The following is a 15,349-nucleotide window of genomic DNA, read 5'->3' on the forward strand; positions in this document are numbered from 1 at the left end:
ACTGGTGATGGAAGTAAAGTTCGATGCTGTAAGGAGTAATACTGCATAGGAACCTGGAATGTTAGGTCCATGAATCAAGGCAAGATGGAAGTGATCAAACAGGAGATGGCAAGTGTGAACATCTACATTTTAGGAATCAGTGAACTAAAGTGGACTGGAATGGGTAAATATGCTCAGATGGCCATTATATCTAATACTGTGGGCAGGAATCCCTTAGAAGAAATGGAGTAGCCATCATAGTCAACAAAAGAGTCTGAAATGCAATATTTGGATGCAATCTCAAAAACGACAGAATGATCTTCATTTGTTTCCAAGGCAAACCATTCAATATCACAGTAATCCAAGTCTATGTCCCCACCAGTAATGCTGAAGAAGCTGAAGTTGAATGGTTCTATAAAGACATAAAGACCTTCTAGAACTAACACCCCCCAAAAAATTCTTCTGCATTATACCAGACTAGAATGAAAAAGTAGGAAGAGATATCTGCCATAACAGGAAAATTTGGCTTTAGAGTACAGAATGAAGCAAGGCAAAGGCTAATAAAGTTTTGCCAAGAGAATGCACTGGTCATAGCAAACAACCTCTTTCAACAAAACAAGAGAAGACTCTACACATGGACATCACCAGATGGTCAATACTGAAATCAGCATCCCCGACTCGATGGACATGAGTTTAATTAAACTCCGCAAGTTGGTGATGCACAGGGAGGCCTGGCGTGCTGCGATTCATGAGGTCGCAGAGTTGGACATGACTGAGCGACTGAAATGAACTGAACTGAATTGATATTATTTGAAGCCAAAGATGGAGAAGCTCTAAACATTCAGCAAAAGCAAGACCAGGAGCTGACTATGGCTCAGATCATGAACTTCTTAATGAAAAATTCAGACTTAAATTGAAGAAAGTAGGGAAAACCAGTACACCACTCAGGTATGACCTAAATAAAATCCCTTGCAATTATACAGTGGAAGTGACAATTAGATTCAAATGATTAGATCTGATAGAGTGCCTGAAGAATTACGGATGGAGGTTTGTGACATTGTACGGGATGCAGGGATGAAGACCATCCCCAAGAAAAAGAACTACAAAAGCCAAAATGGTTGTCTGAGGAGCCCTTACAATTAGCTGAGAAAAGAAGAGAAGCAAAAGGCAAAGGAGAAAAGGGAAGATATACCCATTTGAATGTAGAGTTCCAAAGAATAGCAAGGAGAGATAAGAAAGCCTTCCTCAGTGATCAATGCAAAGAAATAGAGGAAAAGAACAAAATGGGAAAGACTAGAGATCTCTTCAAAAAATTAGAGATACCAAGGGAACATTTCATGCAAAATGGGCTCAATAAAGGACAGAAATGGTATGGACCTAACAGAAGCAGAAGATATTAAGAAGAGATGGCAAGAATACACAGAAGAACTGTACAAAAAAGATCTTCACGACCCAGATAATCACAATGGTGTATCACTCACCTAGAGCCAGACATCCTGGAATGTGAAGTCAAGTGGGCCTTAGAAAGCATCACTATGAACAAAGCTAGTGGAGGTGACCAAATTCCAGTTGAGCTATTCCAAATCCTGAAAGATGATGCTGTGAAAGTGCTGCACTCAATATGCCAGCAAATTTGGAAAACTCAGCAGTGGCCACAGGACTGGAAAGGTCAGTTTTCATTCCAATCTCAAAGAAAGGCAATGCCAAAGAATGCTCAAACTACTGCACAATTGCATTTGTCTTACGCGCTGGTAAAGTAATGCTCAAAATTCTCCAAGCCAGGCTTCAGCAGTACATGAACCATAAACTTCCAGATGTTCAAGCTGGATTTAGAAAAGGCAGAGGTACCAGAGATCGAAATGCCAACATCTGTTGGATCATCAAGAAAGTAAGAGAGTTCCAGAAAAACATCTACTTCTGGTTTATTGACTACGCCAAAGCCTTTGACTATGTGGATGACAACAAACTGGAAAATTCTTCAAGAGATGGGACTACCAGACCAACTGATCTGGCTCTTGAGAAACCTGTATGTAGGGCAGGAAGCAACAGTTAGAACTGGGCATGGAACAACAGACTGGTTCCAAATCAGGAAAGGAGTACGTCAAGGCTGTATATTGTCACCCTGCTCATTTAACATATGCAGAGTACATCATGAGAAATATGGGCTGGAAGAAGCACAAGCTGGAATCAAGATTTCCAGAAGAAATATCAATAACCTCAGATATGCAGATGACACCACCCTTATGGCAGAAAGTGAAGAAGAACTAAAGAGCCTCCTGATGAAAGTGAAAGAGGAGTTAATTCGCTCACACTTTGCTACTAGTGCAAAGAAATGATGATTTTTAAAATGGTCTTTGACAACGTGAATTGAGTTAGACAAGGCTGTGGTCCGTGTGATGAGATTGACTAGTTTTCTGTGATTATGGTTTCAGTGTATCTGCCCTCTGATGCCTCTCGCAACACCTACTGTTTTACTTGGGTTTCTCTTACCTTGGACGTGGGGTATCTCTTCACAGCTGCTCCAGCAAAGTGCAGCCACTGCTCCTTACCTTGGATGAGGGGTATCTCCTCACCGCCACCCCTCCTGACCTTGAACGTGGAGTAGCTCCTCTCAGCCCTCCTGCGCCCGTGCAGCCACCGCTCCTTGGAAGTGGGGTTGCTCCTCTTGGCTGCCCCCCTGAACTTGGGCATAGGGTAGCTCCTCTCGGCCACTCTTCTGAGAGGTCCCCCAACCTCAGATATGCAGATGACACCACCCTTATGGGAGAAAGTGAAGAGGAACTAAAAAGCCTCTTGATGAAAGTGAAAGAGGAGAGTGAAAAAGTTGGATTAAAGCTCAACATTCAGAAAACTAAGATCACGGCATCCGGTCCCATCACTTCGTGGGAAATAGATGGGGAAACAGTGGAAACAGTGTCAGACTTTATTTTTTGGGGCTCCAAAATCACTGCAGATGGTGATTGCAGCCATGAAATTAAAAGATGCTTACTCTTTGGAAGGAAAGTTATGACCAACTTAGATACCATATTCAAAAGCAGAGACATTACTTTGCCAGCAAAGGTCCATCTAGTCAAGGCTGTGGTTTTTCTAGTGGTCATGTATGGATGTGAGAGTTGGATTGTGAAGAAAGCTGAGTGCTGAAGAATTGATGCTTTTGAATTGTGCTGTTGGAGAAGACTCTTGAGAGTCCCTTGGACTGCATGGAGATCCAACCAGTCCATTCTGAAGGAGATCAGCCCTGGGATTTCTTTGGAAGGAATGATGCTAAAGCTGAAACTCCAGTACTTTGGCCACCTCATGCAAAGAGTTGACTGATTGGAAAAGACTCTGATGCTGGGAGGGATTGGGGGCAGGAGGAGAAGGGGACGACAGAGGATGAGATGGCTGGATGGAATCACCAATTAGATGGACATGAATTTGAATGAACTCCGGGAGTTGGAGATGGACAGGGAGGCCTGGCGTGCTGCGATTCATGGGGTCGCAAAGAGTCAGACATGACTGAGCAACTGAACTGAACTGAACAACTTAAATAAGCTAATTCAACTTTCCAAAGCACCTAACTTTAACCATGAAAATATCCAGGGAAGACTGATTCCATTTATCTGGCTGTAATTATTGCACTCAGAAATTCCTGATCCTAAAACTTTGAAGGACAAAAGTATCTTCCTCAGTTTAGTAGTAAATAATTATAGAAACATTATTTTTTATATACTCAAGGATTCACATTTGTTCCTACATGTGTGTAAACATGTATGTGTAAACATAAAAATAATTATTGTTTTTCTACATCAAATTAGTATTATCCTAAATGTTGTTTATATAAGTTTAATGTAATGTACATATATAAAAATTTCACTCCAAAGAACAAAACCTTTCATGCAGGTAAATGAAACAATAAAAATGGAAAATTAGCAAGTTTGCAAATTAGGTGCTAACTACTATTAATATTTTTGCTGATAAAATTATGTTTCCTGACATGATATTTTAACAATAATTTATTACTCTGCTTTTCCTTTTCCCACCTAAATTATACTGGAATGCTTATATACTAAAACAAGAGCTCTAAGGCTTCTGAGATGATATGGCTTGGCAACCTATTTTCACACTCTTAGATGCTAAGGAAATAATTTCTGTTTATGGTAAGGACAGATCCAGCAGTACAGGGAGGCCAAAACAGCTTTGAGTTTCATGTGTTTATTGTAATAGAAAAAGACCCTTAACTCCTTAAGTTTTTGACTTTCTAAACTTGAAGATGTCTTCATGTCTACTATGTGAATAACTGGCAAATCCAATGTCATGGAACACTTTTTTCTAGTAGTTGATAACGTACATTAGGAATGGATGCCATTTTTACAGGAAAAAAAAAAAAAAAACCCTGTAGAGATTGAACTTGGTTGGGAGGACATGCGTAATAAGCTGATTGTGAATTTTATCATGGTAGGATGAATATCAAGAGTTTGAGAGCTGACATTTTTATTTAATGTTTTCCATATTAACTCTGATATCGAACCTACTTCCAAAATAGACTTAAGGCAACTTTTAATAAATCACACAAATCCAACAAAACTGTGAAATCAGAAATATACAAAACAAAGAATATCCAAGAGCTGAAATCCTATATGTGGGTAGGTGAAGAGGAAGGGAAATAACACAGCTATGTCATAAGAACATGTATTCAAACTTAAAGTCCTTGGCTTTCTGGGAGTCAGCAGAGGAAGGAAGGAGAATAAGTTTCAATGATATAAAAAAAAAATTACTCACTAGGACATTGGATTATCTACTGGACAGTATTTTATTAGCACTGTAAAAATAATAGAAAATTTACTAGCTTTCTGTTGAGTGACCTTACATTCTGCCTATGGTCACCATTTCATCAAAATTACAGAGTTCTTGAAATCTTAGAAACAATGTTCTAATTAAGGATTAAAATTTTGAGAAAAAAGAAATCCCAAACCAAAGTATCTTAACCCATATAACTTTGACAAAAAATGTTTTTTTGGAATTTTGAGTGCTAGTCATGTATCCTGTGTTATTCTAAACATTGATTTCTCATGAAAACATTAAGTACAATTACTATCCCATTTACTGATATCTTATGTACCTGAAGAAAGCCTGGCCTACCTATAGTAATAAGCAATAAATGGAGTTTTAAAGAGACTGAGTAACCAGCAGAGTGCCAAAGAGTTGATCAATATTAAACTGAGTTGTGAAAATAGGTCTTTTGACTATAGAATCACTGTTTTATGATATAATGTTACAAAGAAACATCCATAGTTGTCAAGCTTCAGCTACTAAAGACTTTTGGTGATCTGAACCCATAGTAAGACATCAAATTATTGATATTATTTATTCCACATGTAGGATGTGGTTATCATTTAACCAAAAGTTCATTGTCCCTATAGTTTCTACAAATTATGCCTAAATTTAAATACCTGTGGCTATTTAATTAACTACTTTAATACCATATTCCGTTCATTTAAATTGATAAATTGACTGAATCTAAAATAAATTATACTGATTCTCCTCCTGTATGTATATATTTGATTATTAAAAATGGCTTGGAAGTTGGTTTCAGACTTTTTCTTCAATTTGAAGGCACAAATTGTTCATTTATTCACTTATAATACTGCCTTATTCCTCCATTCCAGGTAATTTAAACACCATTACATTCAAGATTCTATACAATATATTAGGGAAGTAGTGGTGAAAAAAAGATGTCATTCTGTTTTCCTGAATGTTTACATTAGTGGAAGTAATGAACATAACAAAAAGTATAATCAATATAAAATTACAAGCTGTAATAAATGTTGTGAAGAAAAGATAATGAATGCAAAGTAACTATTTAAAATAGCTGGTATGATAGCATACAAGTTAGAGGTTATGTGTGAAAGCTCTAAAAAATGAATACAAAGTGTATTAGGTAAGGGCCTACAGTTAGTGCATTACAGAACAAAGAGAAAATAGACATGTTGCTGCTAGTTGATTCTAGAGGGGTAAGTAGGACTCAGATAATACAGGCAACTTTGGACTATGTTAGTCTTTATCCTATAAGGTTAGTGTTTTTGCTGGACAATGGTAAGACCAGACAACATATATAAGCAACACTTCTGGCTAGAGAGTGAAGAAAAGCACTGAAGTGGTGTTACTGTGGGAAACCAGTTAAGAGTTTGCAGCAGTAGTATTTGTGAGAGATGTAGTGGGTTGAACTTTGATGCCAATGTACAACATCAACCCTGGTTTCAGCATGTGGACCTACCTGGTTGTCTACATATTTTTGACTTACCACCACCCTGACAATTACACAAACCGATCTTTTGAAATTTCTACATTTATTTCTGTTATATCTGTTTCTGTTTCTCTAGTGATATGAAATTATGAAACATAGATTCTTGTTTTGGGAACTGATAAAAGACAAAAAACAAAACAAAACTGAACAGTAAGACAACATCTGGAGGGGAAGTGAAACTAAATGCTGACTGAAACGCTGAAATAGAAAGGGAAATAATGAATATACACAACACAGAAGGAATAACTGGTAATTTTCCTGATGCAAGAAGGTTGTGTGGGTTCAAGGATAAAGGGATGGTTGGATCTAGGGCACAGGAGGGATTATTGTCTCTTGTGAAAACTTAGATCTGGGTATTTTTCTGTTGAGATACAATACTCAGTATCTGTGAGTATCTAGTCTTGTGGCTTCCTTGAAGCCTTGAGTGAGTCCCTGTAATGTGAGGAATAGGAAGTTACAGGTTTGAGAAGAGAAAAAAATTTAAATAGAAATTTAGATGGGATTTCAATTCAGGCATGTCTATGCATATCTATATTGCCTTCTTTTCTTCATGAAATTATTTAAAATAAACAAAACAAAAAAAAAACACAATTGCCATAAAGGGATAAAATGAAATCTTACAAACTCATTTTCATGTGAAACTAAGAAGCAGATATAATCTGTAGATTTTAAATTATGTGTCAATGCTACCATAATATCTAAAATTGGGCAGAAGCTAGGTGCGAAAATAAAGAAATGTGGATAATGACAGTAAGGACCAGGGGAGTTTATGTCAGAAAATTTCAGGAAAAATACATTTCTAAATATTTATTTCTAGATATCAACAAGAAATGGGAGAACAGCAGTAAGTGAGAAAGGCGAAGAAAGCTCTTCTGCTAGTGACCTAGTTCTGGATTTGGAGCTGCAGCCAGAAGATTGTCTCTCTCGCATCAGAGGTGAGTGCATCTTTGGTGTGTAGAAACTTCCCCTCCTTGTGGAGTATCTAGACCACTTTCTATATATAGAAAACTAACAAAAGTGATTGGCCAACGTATATTGAACATACACAATGGTGAGTCAAACAATAATAAAAAATGACATGTTTTCTCCACCAAAAGACAAAGTTACCAGAAAAGAAAAAATTCTACTGCAGAGGAAACACAAATTTTGGCCATATGCTGTTCCCTGAATTAAAAAGCAAACTTAGTAAACAAAAATCACATTGATGAACAAATACCACAATATAAGGGGGAAAAAAAAAAGAATCAGAGGATCAGAAATATGGAGGAATGAAATGGAAAATGGAAATAAAGAGTTCAGGAAGGAAGCAGGAACAATTTACCATAGAAATGAAGACAAACTTCAAAGAAGTACAAATGAAAAGACCCTGTTGAAATCATAGTAAGAGACGTGGAGGGTAAAACAGAAAACAAGCACAAAGAAGTGGAAATAAAGCAGCTTTAAATGAGATAGGAGAATAAGTAATAGATATAGAAGACAGACAGAAGGATAATAGAGTCATTGAAGACCAGCTGAAATGATGGAACAGGATTTAACTTTAAAATATAATATTAATCTGTACAATTAGAAATAACTGAAATCTACATATAATGAAAGGAAACATTATTTAGCTTTAAAAACCTATTTCTTTGAAGAGAGAAAATTGCTTCAATTGAGACTCAGGTTTTTTCCACAACTTTATTCAATGTCAGAAGAATGTGGAGCAAGATGTAGAAAAGATACACACAAAGAAAGAGAATGTCACCTGGGACTTAATACTCAGACAAATCTTTACCAAAAAGATCCAAACAAAGAAAAAAAAGGAAGAAATCACTAAACATAACAGCACATTCTGTTAATGAGGCTTTAGGGAGACAGGCACTCACACTGATGAAATTATTAACTGGTACAAACCTTAAGAATAGTTGATGGCTAACACTGATCAAATTTAAACATGTGTACACCTGACAGAGCAAGCTGACTTCTAGGAAGTGTTCTAATGACATACTTACATATATGTGAAATGCATATATATATATGTGAAATGATACATTTTTATTCAGCTTCCAGTATTACATTGATTAAAAACAACCTAAATTTGTAAATTATTTATATTCACATAGTGATAAAAGTATATGAGGAAATATTTCATATGTGGATATATAGATAGATCTCCAAAATGTATTGGTAAATAAAAAATAATAGAACTGCGTGCATAACAAATGATACAGGTACATGTGTTAATAAATTCTATAAGAAACATAAGAAACCACTAATGACAGTTATTTTGAGGGCAAGCTGTGGATTGGAAAAATGGTTAATGGGCAAGACATCAAGATTTTCACTATATATCTTTTTATAAATTTAAGAGCTTTAATTCATTGGAGTTTATTACATACTCAAAAAGAAAGTGAATAAATTTAATGGAAAAGATATAATAAATATAACAGGTAAACCACTTAAACACATATTCTTAAGCTCACAAATATCTTATTAAGAAGCTTTGGTAAAGTCAACTTAGAAAAATACCACATTCATTTTATAGTCTTCAAAAATACTGGCCATATTCTGTTAAAAAAAAAAAAAAATCAAACTATGTTCTGTAATCCTACCCAGCTGGGTAGCTCTCAACATGTGACAAAACAATGTCACTATAACTGCTTCAACTTAAATTGGAACATGCCCATTTTAATTTTATTGAATAATGAAAACAAAACAATAAAAATAACACCAACACCAAATCTTGCCACTAGCGTTAGCCATCATTTAAGACTGAAAATTTTTAAGGACCTGTTGAAATCATTGTTACGTAGCATTACTGTTCTATCTGTCATCATTGTAATACTGGTGACTTTTTTAGATGATCTATGTCATCTAAAAACTATTGAATCTATTTTAGGGGAGGGTGGTTAGACATATTGCCAAAATTACACAAAGCACCTTACTGAGGAAAAGAGTTCCGTAAGTTAGACACATACAAAACTCACTGCTGAACACACTCAAAATATGACAAAGGAAAAAATATTGAACTGCCATTTTCCAGATATACATAGTGGCTCTCATTCTTAAAATAATGTATATTTAAAGTAGCACAATGATAATATTCTGTGAGTCTATTTGTGTATTACAGAAGAGAGTACAGAAATACTAAATGGCATCCCCAGTAATTTTTGTAGATGGAAAAAAAAATGTTTTCTTTTATTTTATTAACCAGGAAATGTAACTAAAATATTATTTCTGGACACCCTTAAATGTAAAATTTCTGGTGAATTCTGCTGACATGGAGCCTTTATAGACAAAGTATAGTGTTTAACTTTTGGGTAATACAATAACACACTCATAATGGATCCTTGTTATTATTTCCAAATAGGAAATTAAAATGTAGGGAAAATCTAACAAAAAATCAAATTAATATTACTAAACTAAAAGCATGGTGATTAAATATCTTAAATGAGAATAATCTTACCTGCTTTAAAAAAAACCTTTTATTCAATAACATAATATTTTCAAATAAATAAGATTTTCAAAATCCATTTGCGTTTATTTTTTTAAAAATATAATATTTTGGAATCACTAATGCTGTGCATCTGCTGTGCAATTGCCTAGTATTTTAAAATATCCTTTTGAAAGACTTTTGTAAAGTCAAATCATGAGTTTTGCTTTTTTTTAATTTTTATTTCAAGTCTTTTAATTACCATCTAAAGTGAGTCTATATTCTTTATTCAAATACATGATAATTAACTGGGCTGAAATTATGTGCAATGTATAATAAGTTGCTGTCAGATGAAACCTCAAATTGTGAGGCATGGTACAAATCAAAGTAAATTATCTTCTTGAAATTCATGTATCTTAAGTTTGCATTGACAATAATATAAAAACTAAAGCAGCCATTTAGACCAAAGGAAACTGCAAAGCATATTACTGAGTATGAGCTGTTAAATGAAGACTGAAAGAATATATGAATTTTTGCAATATTTGAAAGTTTGCAATTCTTTACGTGACTGCTCAATAGTTCTGCTTTTAAATTAACAATTATTCTGCTTAAAAATGTTTGTGTGATATGTATGTTTTCAGTGTATTTGATATCTAATTGCACTGCTTGTTAATAGAAGTGTATTTTACAAAATATGTTAAACACTTTTATTTTCTTGAAATAGTAATTGTAGAAGCTGTATTAAACAATGCCTATTTTATTAAAATTGATGGGAGTACATCAAGGCTGTATATTGTCACCCTGCTTATTTAACTTATATGCAGAGTACATCATGAGAAACGCTGGACAGGAAGAAACACAAGCTGGAATCAAGATTGCCGGGAGAAATATCAATAACCTCAGATATGCAGATGACACCACCCTTATGGCAGAAAGTGAAGAGGAACTAAAGAGCCTCTTGATGAAAGTGAAAGTGGAGAGTGCAAAAGTTGGCTTAAAGCTCAACATTCAGAAAACGAAGATCATGGCATCCGGTCCCATCACTTCATGGGAAATAGATGGGGAAACAGTGGAAACAGTGTCAGACTTTATTTTTCTGGGCTCCAAAATCACTGCAGATGGTGATTGCAGCCATGAAATTAAAAGACGCTTACTCCTTGGAAGGAAAGTTATGACCAATCTAGATAGCATATTCAAAAGCAGAGACATTACTTTACCAACAAAGGTTCGTCTAGTCAAGGCTATGGTTTTTCCTGAGGTCATGTATGGATGTGAGAGTTGGACTGTGAAGAAGGCTGAGCACCAAAGAATTGATGCTTTTGAACTCTGGTGTTGGAGAAGACTCTTGAGGGTCCCTTGGACTGCAAGGAGATCCAACCAGTCCATTCTGAAGGAGATCAGCCCTGGGATTTCTTTGGAGGGAAATATGCTAAAGCTGAAACTCCAGTACTTTGGCCACCTCATGCGAAGAGTTGACTGATTGGAAAAGACTCTGATGCTGGGAGGGATTGGGGGCAGGAGGAGAAGGGGACGACAGAGGATGAGATGGCTGGATGGCATCACTGACTCGATGGACGTGAATCTGAGTGAACTCCGGGAGTTGGTGATGGACAGGGAGGCCTGGTGTGCTGCAATTCATGGGGTTGCGAAGAGTCTCGGACAGGACTGAGCGACTGACTTGAACTGAACTGAATATTCTCCAAAAAGAAAAAAAAAGCACAATATGTTAGAATATAGACATGTATATATGGATCATTCAAATATATAACTTGCATGTGCAATTGTAATGTGAAAATTCTAATAGTCACAACCAAATTATTTTTGCATTTACTTGTACTACCCAAGACTTGTTTCCACATGCTTACCAGAGAAATATGAAAGGCATAAGTTAAATTCCTCTTTGGAAAGGAAGCAATTCTTAATCAATGAAATTTATGAGTGGCTTTTACTGTCCACATTTTAAAAATCTTTGTTTTTGTTGATTTTGGAAAAGAATACAAGTAAAACTATTAAGAATGAATGACAAAATATCTAGTATCATTGCTTTTTATAGAAAATCACCTAAAACAACAAAATACCCTATAACATCAAAATTCTCTTATGAAATGGTGGTGGGGTCATGTCAAGCAGTTGGTCACCACTCTGGTTTCTCACTTTATAACTTAGATGGTCTATGTTCATTATTGACAAAAAAAAATGAAAATTAAAAATTATTTTAGAAAAGATTCTGGCTCTAGGGCAATGAAATATAAGGCACAACATTGTCCATCATAATCATCTAAAAGTTTTCAATGACAAGCAATTTTGTCTCCCCCAAGGGACTTTTGGTGATATCTGGAAACACTTTTTTATTGTCATGGCATGGTGTGGGACAAATTAACAAAGAATGACTCCTTCCTTGAACAAATTTTAATCAGGCTGCTCTGAGCCTTCTTCTCAGCTAGGTCTCTACCTTCAAAGGATGGCCCCTGTGCCCTTGGCCTGACAACTTTAATTATCAAGGAATTCTACCATGCTGTGCTTAGTCACTCAGTCCTGTCTGACTCTTTGTGACCCCATGGACTGTAGCCAGCCAGGCCCCTCTGTCCATGGAGATTCTCCAGGCAAGAATACTGGAGTGAGTTGTCATGCCCTTCTCCAGGGGATCTTCCCAGCTCAGGGATCGAACCCAGGTCTCCTGCATTGCAGGCAGATTCTTTACCATCTGAGCTGCCAGAGGGTTCCACTAAGCCAGTTTATTGAGAGCCTCAGCCTCCCAGCCCTTGATATTTGATCAGATTCCTCATCTCTTACTTTTGATATTTAAATCCTTGGTCTACTATTAGCAAGCAACTTATTAAGCCAGTTTAGCAAGAATTCCCTTATGTTTTGGTATCTAATCAGATTTCCTGTAGTAATTTTTGATCCGCTGACCCCCTGCCCAGGTAGTGCTAGTAGTAAAGAACCTGCCTGCTAACACAGAAGACATAAGAGATGGGGGGTTCAATCCCTGCATTAGGAAGATCACCTCTAGAAGGGCATGGCAATCCACCTCAGTTTTCTTGCCTGGAGAATCCCATGGACAGAGGAGCCTGGCGGGCTACAGTCCATAACGTCCAACACAGTTGGACACGACTGAAATAACAGCACAAGGATGATCCCCTCATTCAGTTCCTTGGCTATTAATCCTCAGCTGTCTAAGAACTGAGTTCAATCTTTCTCCTATGGCAACAGTCTTGACTTCTATGGTAATACTCTTGAATGAAGTCCTCTTTGTGTGTGTGTGTGTGGTTTAATGTGTCCTATGCAATGCTTTGTAAAAGTATTAGAATAATTTATCTTTAACAGGCATCTAGTAGTGGGTGGGGACAAGAAATGCTGATAAGCATTCTACAGTATGCAAAAAAACTCCAAAACAAGGAATTATCCAGCCAAAATGTTAATAATATATTATGTGGTTGAGAAACCCTAGTCTAGAGAGAGATCAGAATGGCCGACAAACATGTGACCTCAGGTGATCTCTTATACCTCTCTGCTGTAAAGAATTAAGTCAGCTTAAATATAGATTTCACTTTCCTTTTAACTATTTGCTTGCCGGGGTATGGAGAAGGAAATGACAACCCACTCCAGTGTTCTTGCTTAGAGAATCCAGTGGACAGAGAAGCCTGGTAGGCTGCTGTCCATGGGGTTGCACAGAGTCGGACAGGACTGAAGCAACTTAGCAGCAGCAGCAACTGTTGCAGTGATAATTCATACTCAGTTCTAGAATTTGAGAAATTTGTAGGTAGGAAAGCTGCTGGACCTAGCTTAACATAGCAGTTATTGCTTTGGGAATTAATGGATATGCCTTTCAATAAAAATGAAGAGAGAATTGAAATCTGACTGTTGGAAGAAAGTAGACTAGCAAGAAAATCCCTGCAGCTTTAGGCAAAGGCTCTATATGGTTAGACTTAAATGAGTGACACTTTGAAGAAGAAATAATAACCATGGACCATTCGTATAAGTCAAGACTGAATAAACCTTAGCACTGAAAAAACTCATAGAATGTTAGTGTAATTCAAGCAAGGAGTTCAAGAAAGAGTCAACTGTTGAACTTTCTGCTCACAAGTGTAAATAGTTGGAAAATTAATCTAAGGAAATTGATAAGAATTAACAAATGTAACTTTATGTGTCAAGTATTGTATCAAATGATATAGACATATTACAGAAACAACAAACATCATAATAAAACGACATAATACTACAGAAACAAAAAAAGTAACAGTCACAGAACGTTTAGCCAAAGTGGATAGATTTAGAGATGAATGGCTGGATGGCATCACCGACTCCATGGACATGAGTTTGAGTAAACTCTGGGAGTTGGTGATGGACAGAGAGGCCTGACCTGCTGCGATTCATGGGGTCGCAAAGAGTCAGACACAACTGAGTGACTGAACTGAACTGAACTGTAAAATGTGTAAAATATGATTCAGCTCACTTCTAGAACAATTAGTCCTCACACACAAAAAAAAGAGCAGCTATCACTGTTATCCTATTTTTCTTTTAAAGATGTTCAAGTGCAAGTTAGTTAGAAGAGAAAGGAAAGAAATACCAAATTACAAAGACTGAATTGAGGAAAATGGAATGGAGATATTAATGTATAGAAACAGTGCAGATCGAGCTTAGCATAATGCTTATACATATGGATCTAAACTCATAATTACAATTATTGAAAATATCAGGTTGTTTGAATAATTATGTGAATCACTGAGTGAACAGCTATTTCAACTCTCACCAGTTTAATATCCCATTCTGTTTGGCTGTTGCTGCTATTGTTCAGTCCCTCAGTTGTGTCCAACTATTTGTGACTCCATGACTGCAGCCCGCCAGGGTTCCCTGTCCTGTACCATCTCCTTTAGTTTGCTCAAACTAATGTTCATTGAGTCGATGATGCCATCCAACCATCTCTTCTTCTGTTGTCCCCTTCTGCTCCTGCCCTCAATCTTTCCCATTAAGAGAGTCATTTCCAATGAGTCAGCTCTTCACACCAGGTGGCCAAAATATTGGAGCTTCAGCTTCAGCATCAGTCCTTTCAAAGAATATTCATGGTTAATTTCCTTTCGGATTGACTGGCTTGATCTCCTTTCTGTCAAAAAGAGACTCTAAAGAATCTTCTCCAGAACCACATTTCAAAAGCATCAATTCTTCAGTGCTCAGTTTTCATTATGGTCCAGCTCTCACAGTCATACATGATTACTGGAAAAACCATAGTTTTGACTATGTGGATCTTTGTTGGCAAAATGATGTCTCTGCTTTTTAATACAATATCTAGGTTTGTCACAGCTTTTCTTCCAAGGAGCAAGTGTCTTTTAATTTCATAGGTGCAGTCACCATCTGCAGTGATTTTGGAGCCCAAGAAAATAAAGTCTGTCACTATTTCCATTGTTTTCCCATCTATTTGCCATGAATTGATGGGATCAAATGCCATATCTTAGCTTTTTGAATGCTGAGTTTTAAGCCAGCTTTTTAACTCTCCTCATCCTTTCCACGTTTTACAACTGGGGTGGTGTCATCTGCATATCTGAGGTTAATATCTCTCCTGGCATACATGATTCTAGCTGTGAGTCATCCAGCCCAGCATTTCACTGATATAATCTGCATATAAGTTAAATAAACAGGGTGGCAATATACACCCTTGACTTACTCCTTTCCCA

The sequence above is a fragment of the Bos indicus x Bos taurus genome, chromosome 1 (genome assembly GCF_003369695.1).
Source record: "Bos indicus x Bos taurus breed Angus x Brahman F1 hybrid chromosome 1, Bos_hybrid_MaternalHap_v2.0, whole genome shotgun sequence".
NCBI lineage: Eukaryota > Metazoa > Chordata > Mammalia > Artiodactyla > Bovidae > Bos > Bos indicus x Bos taurus.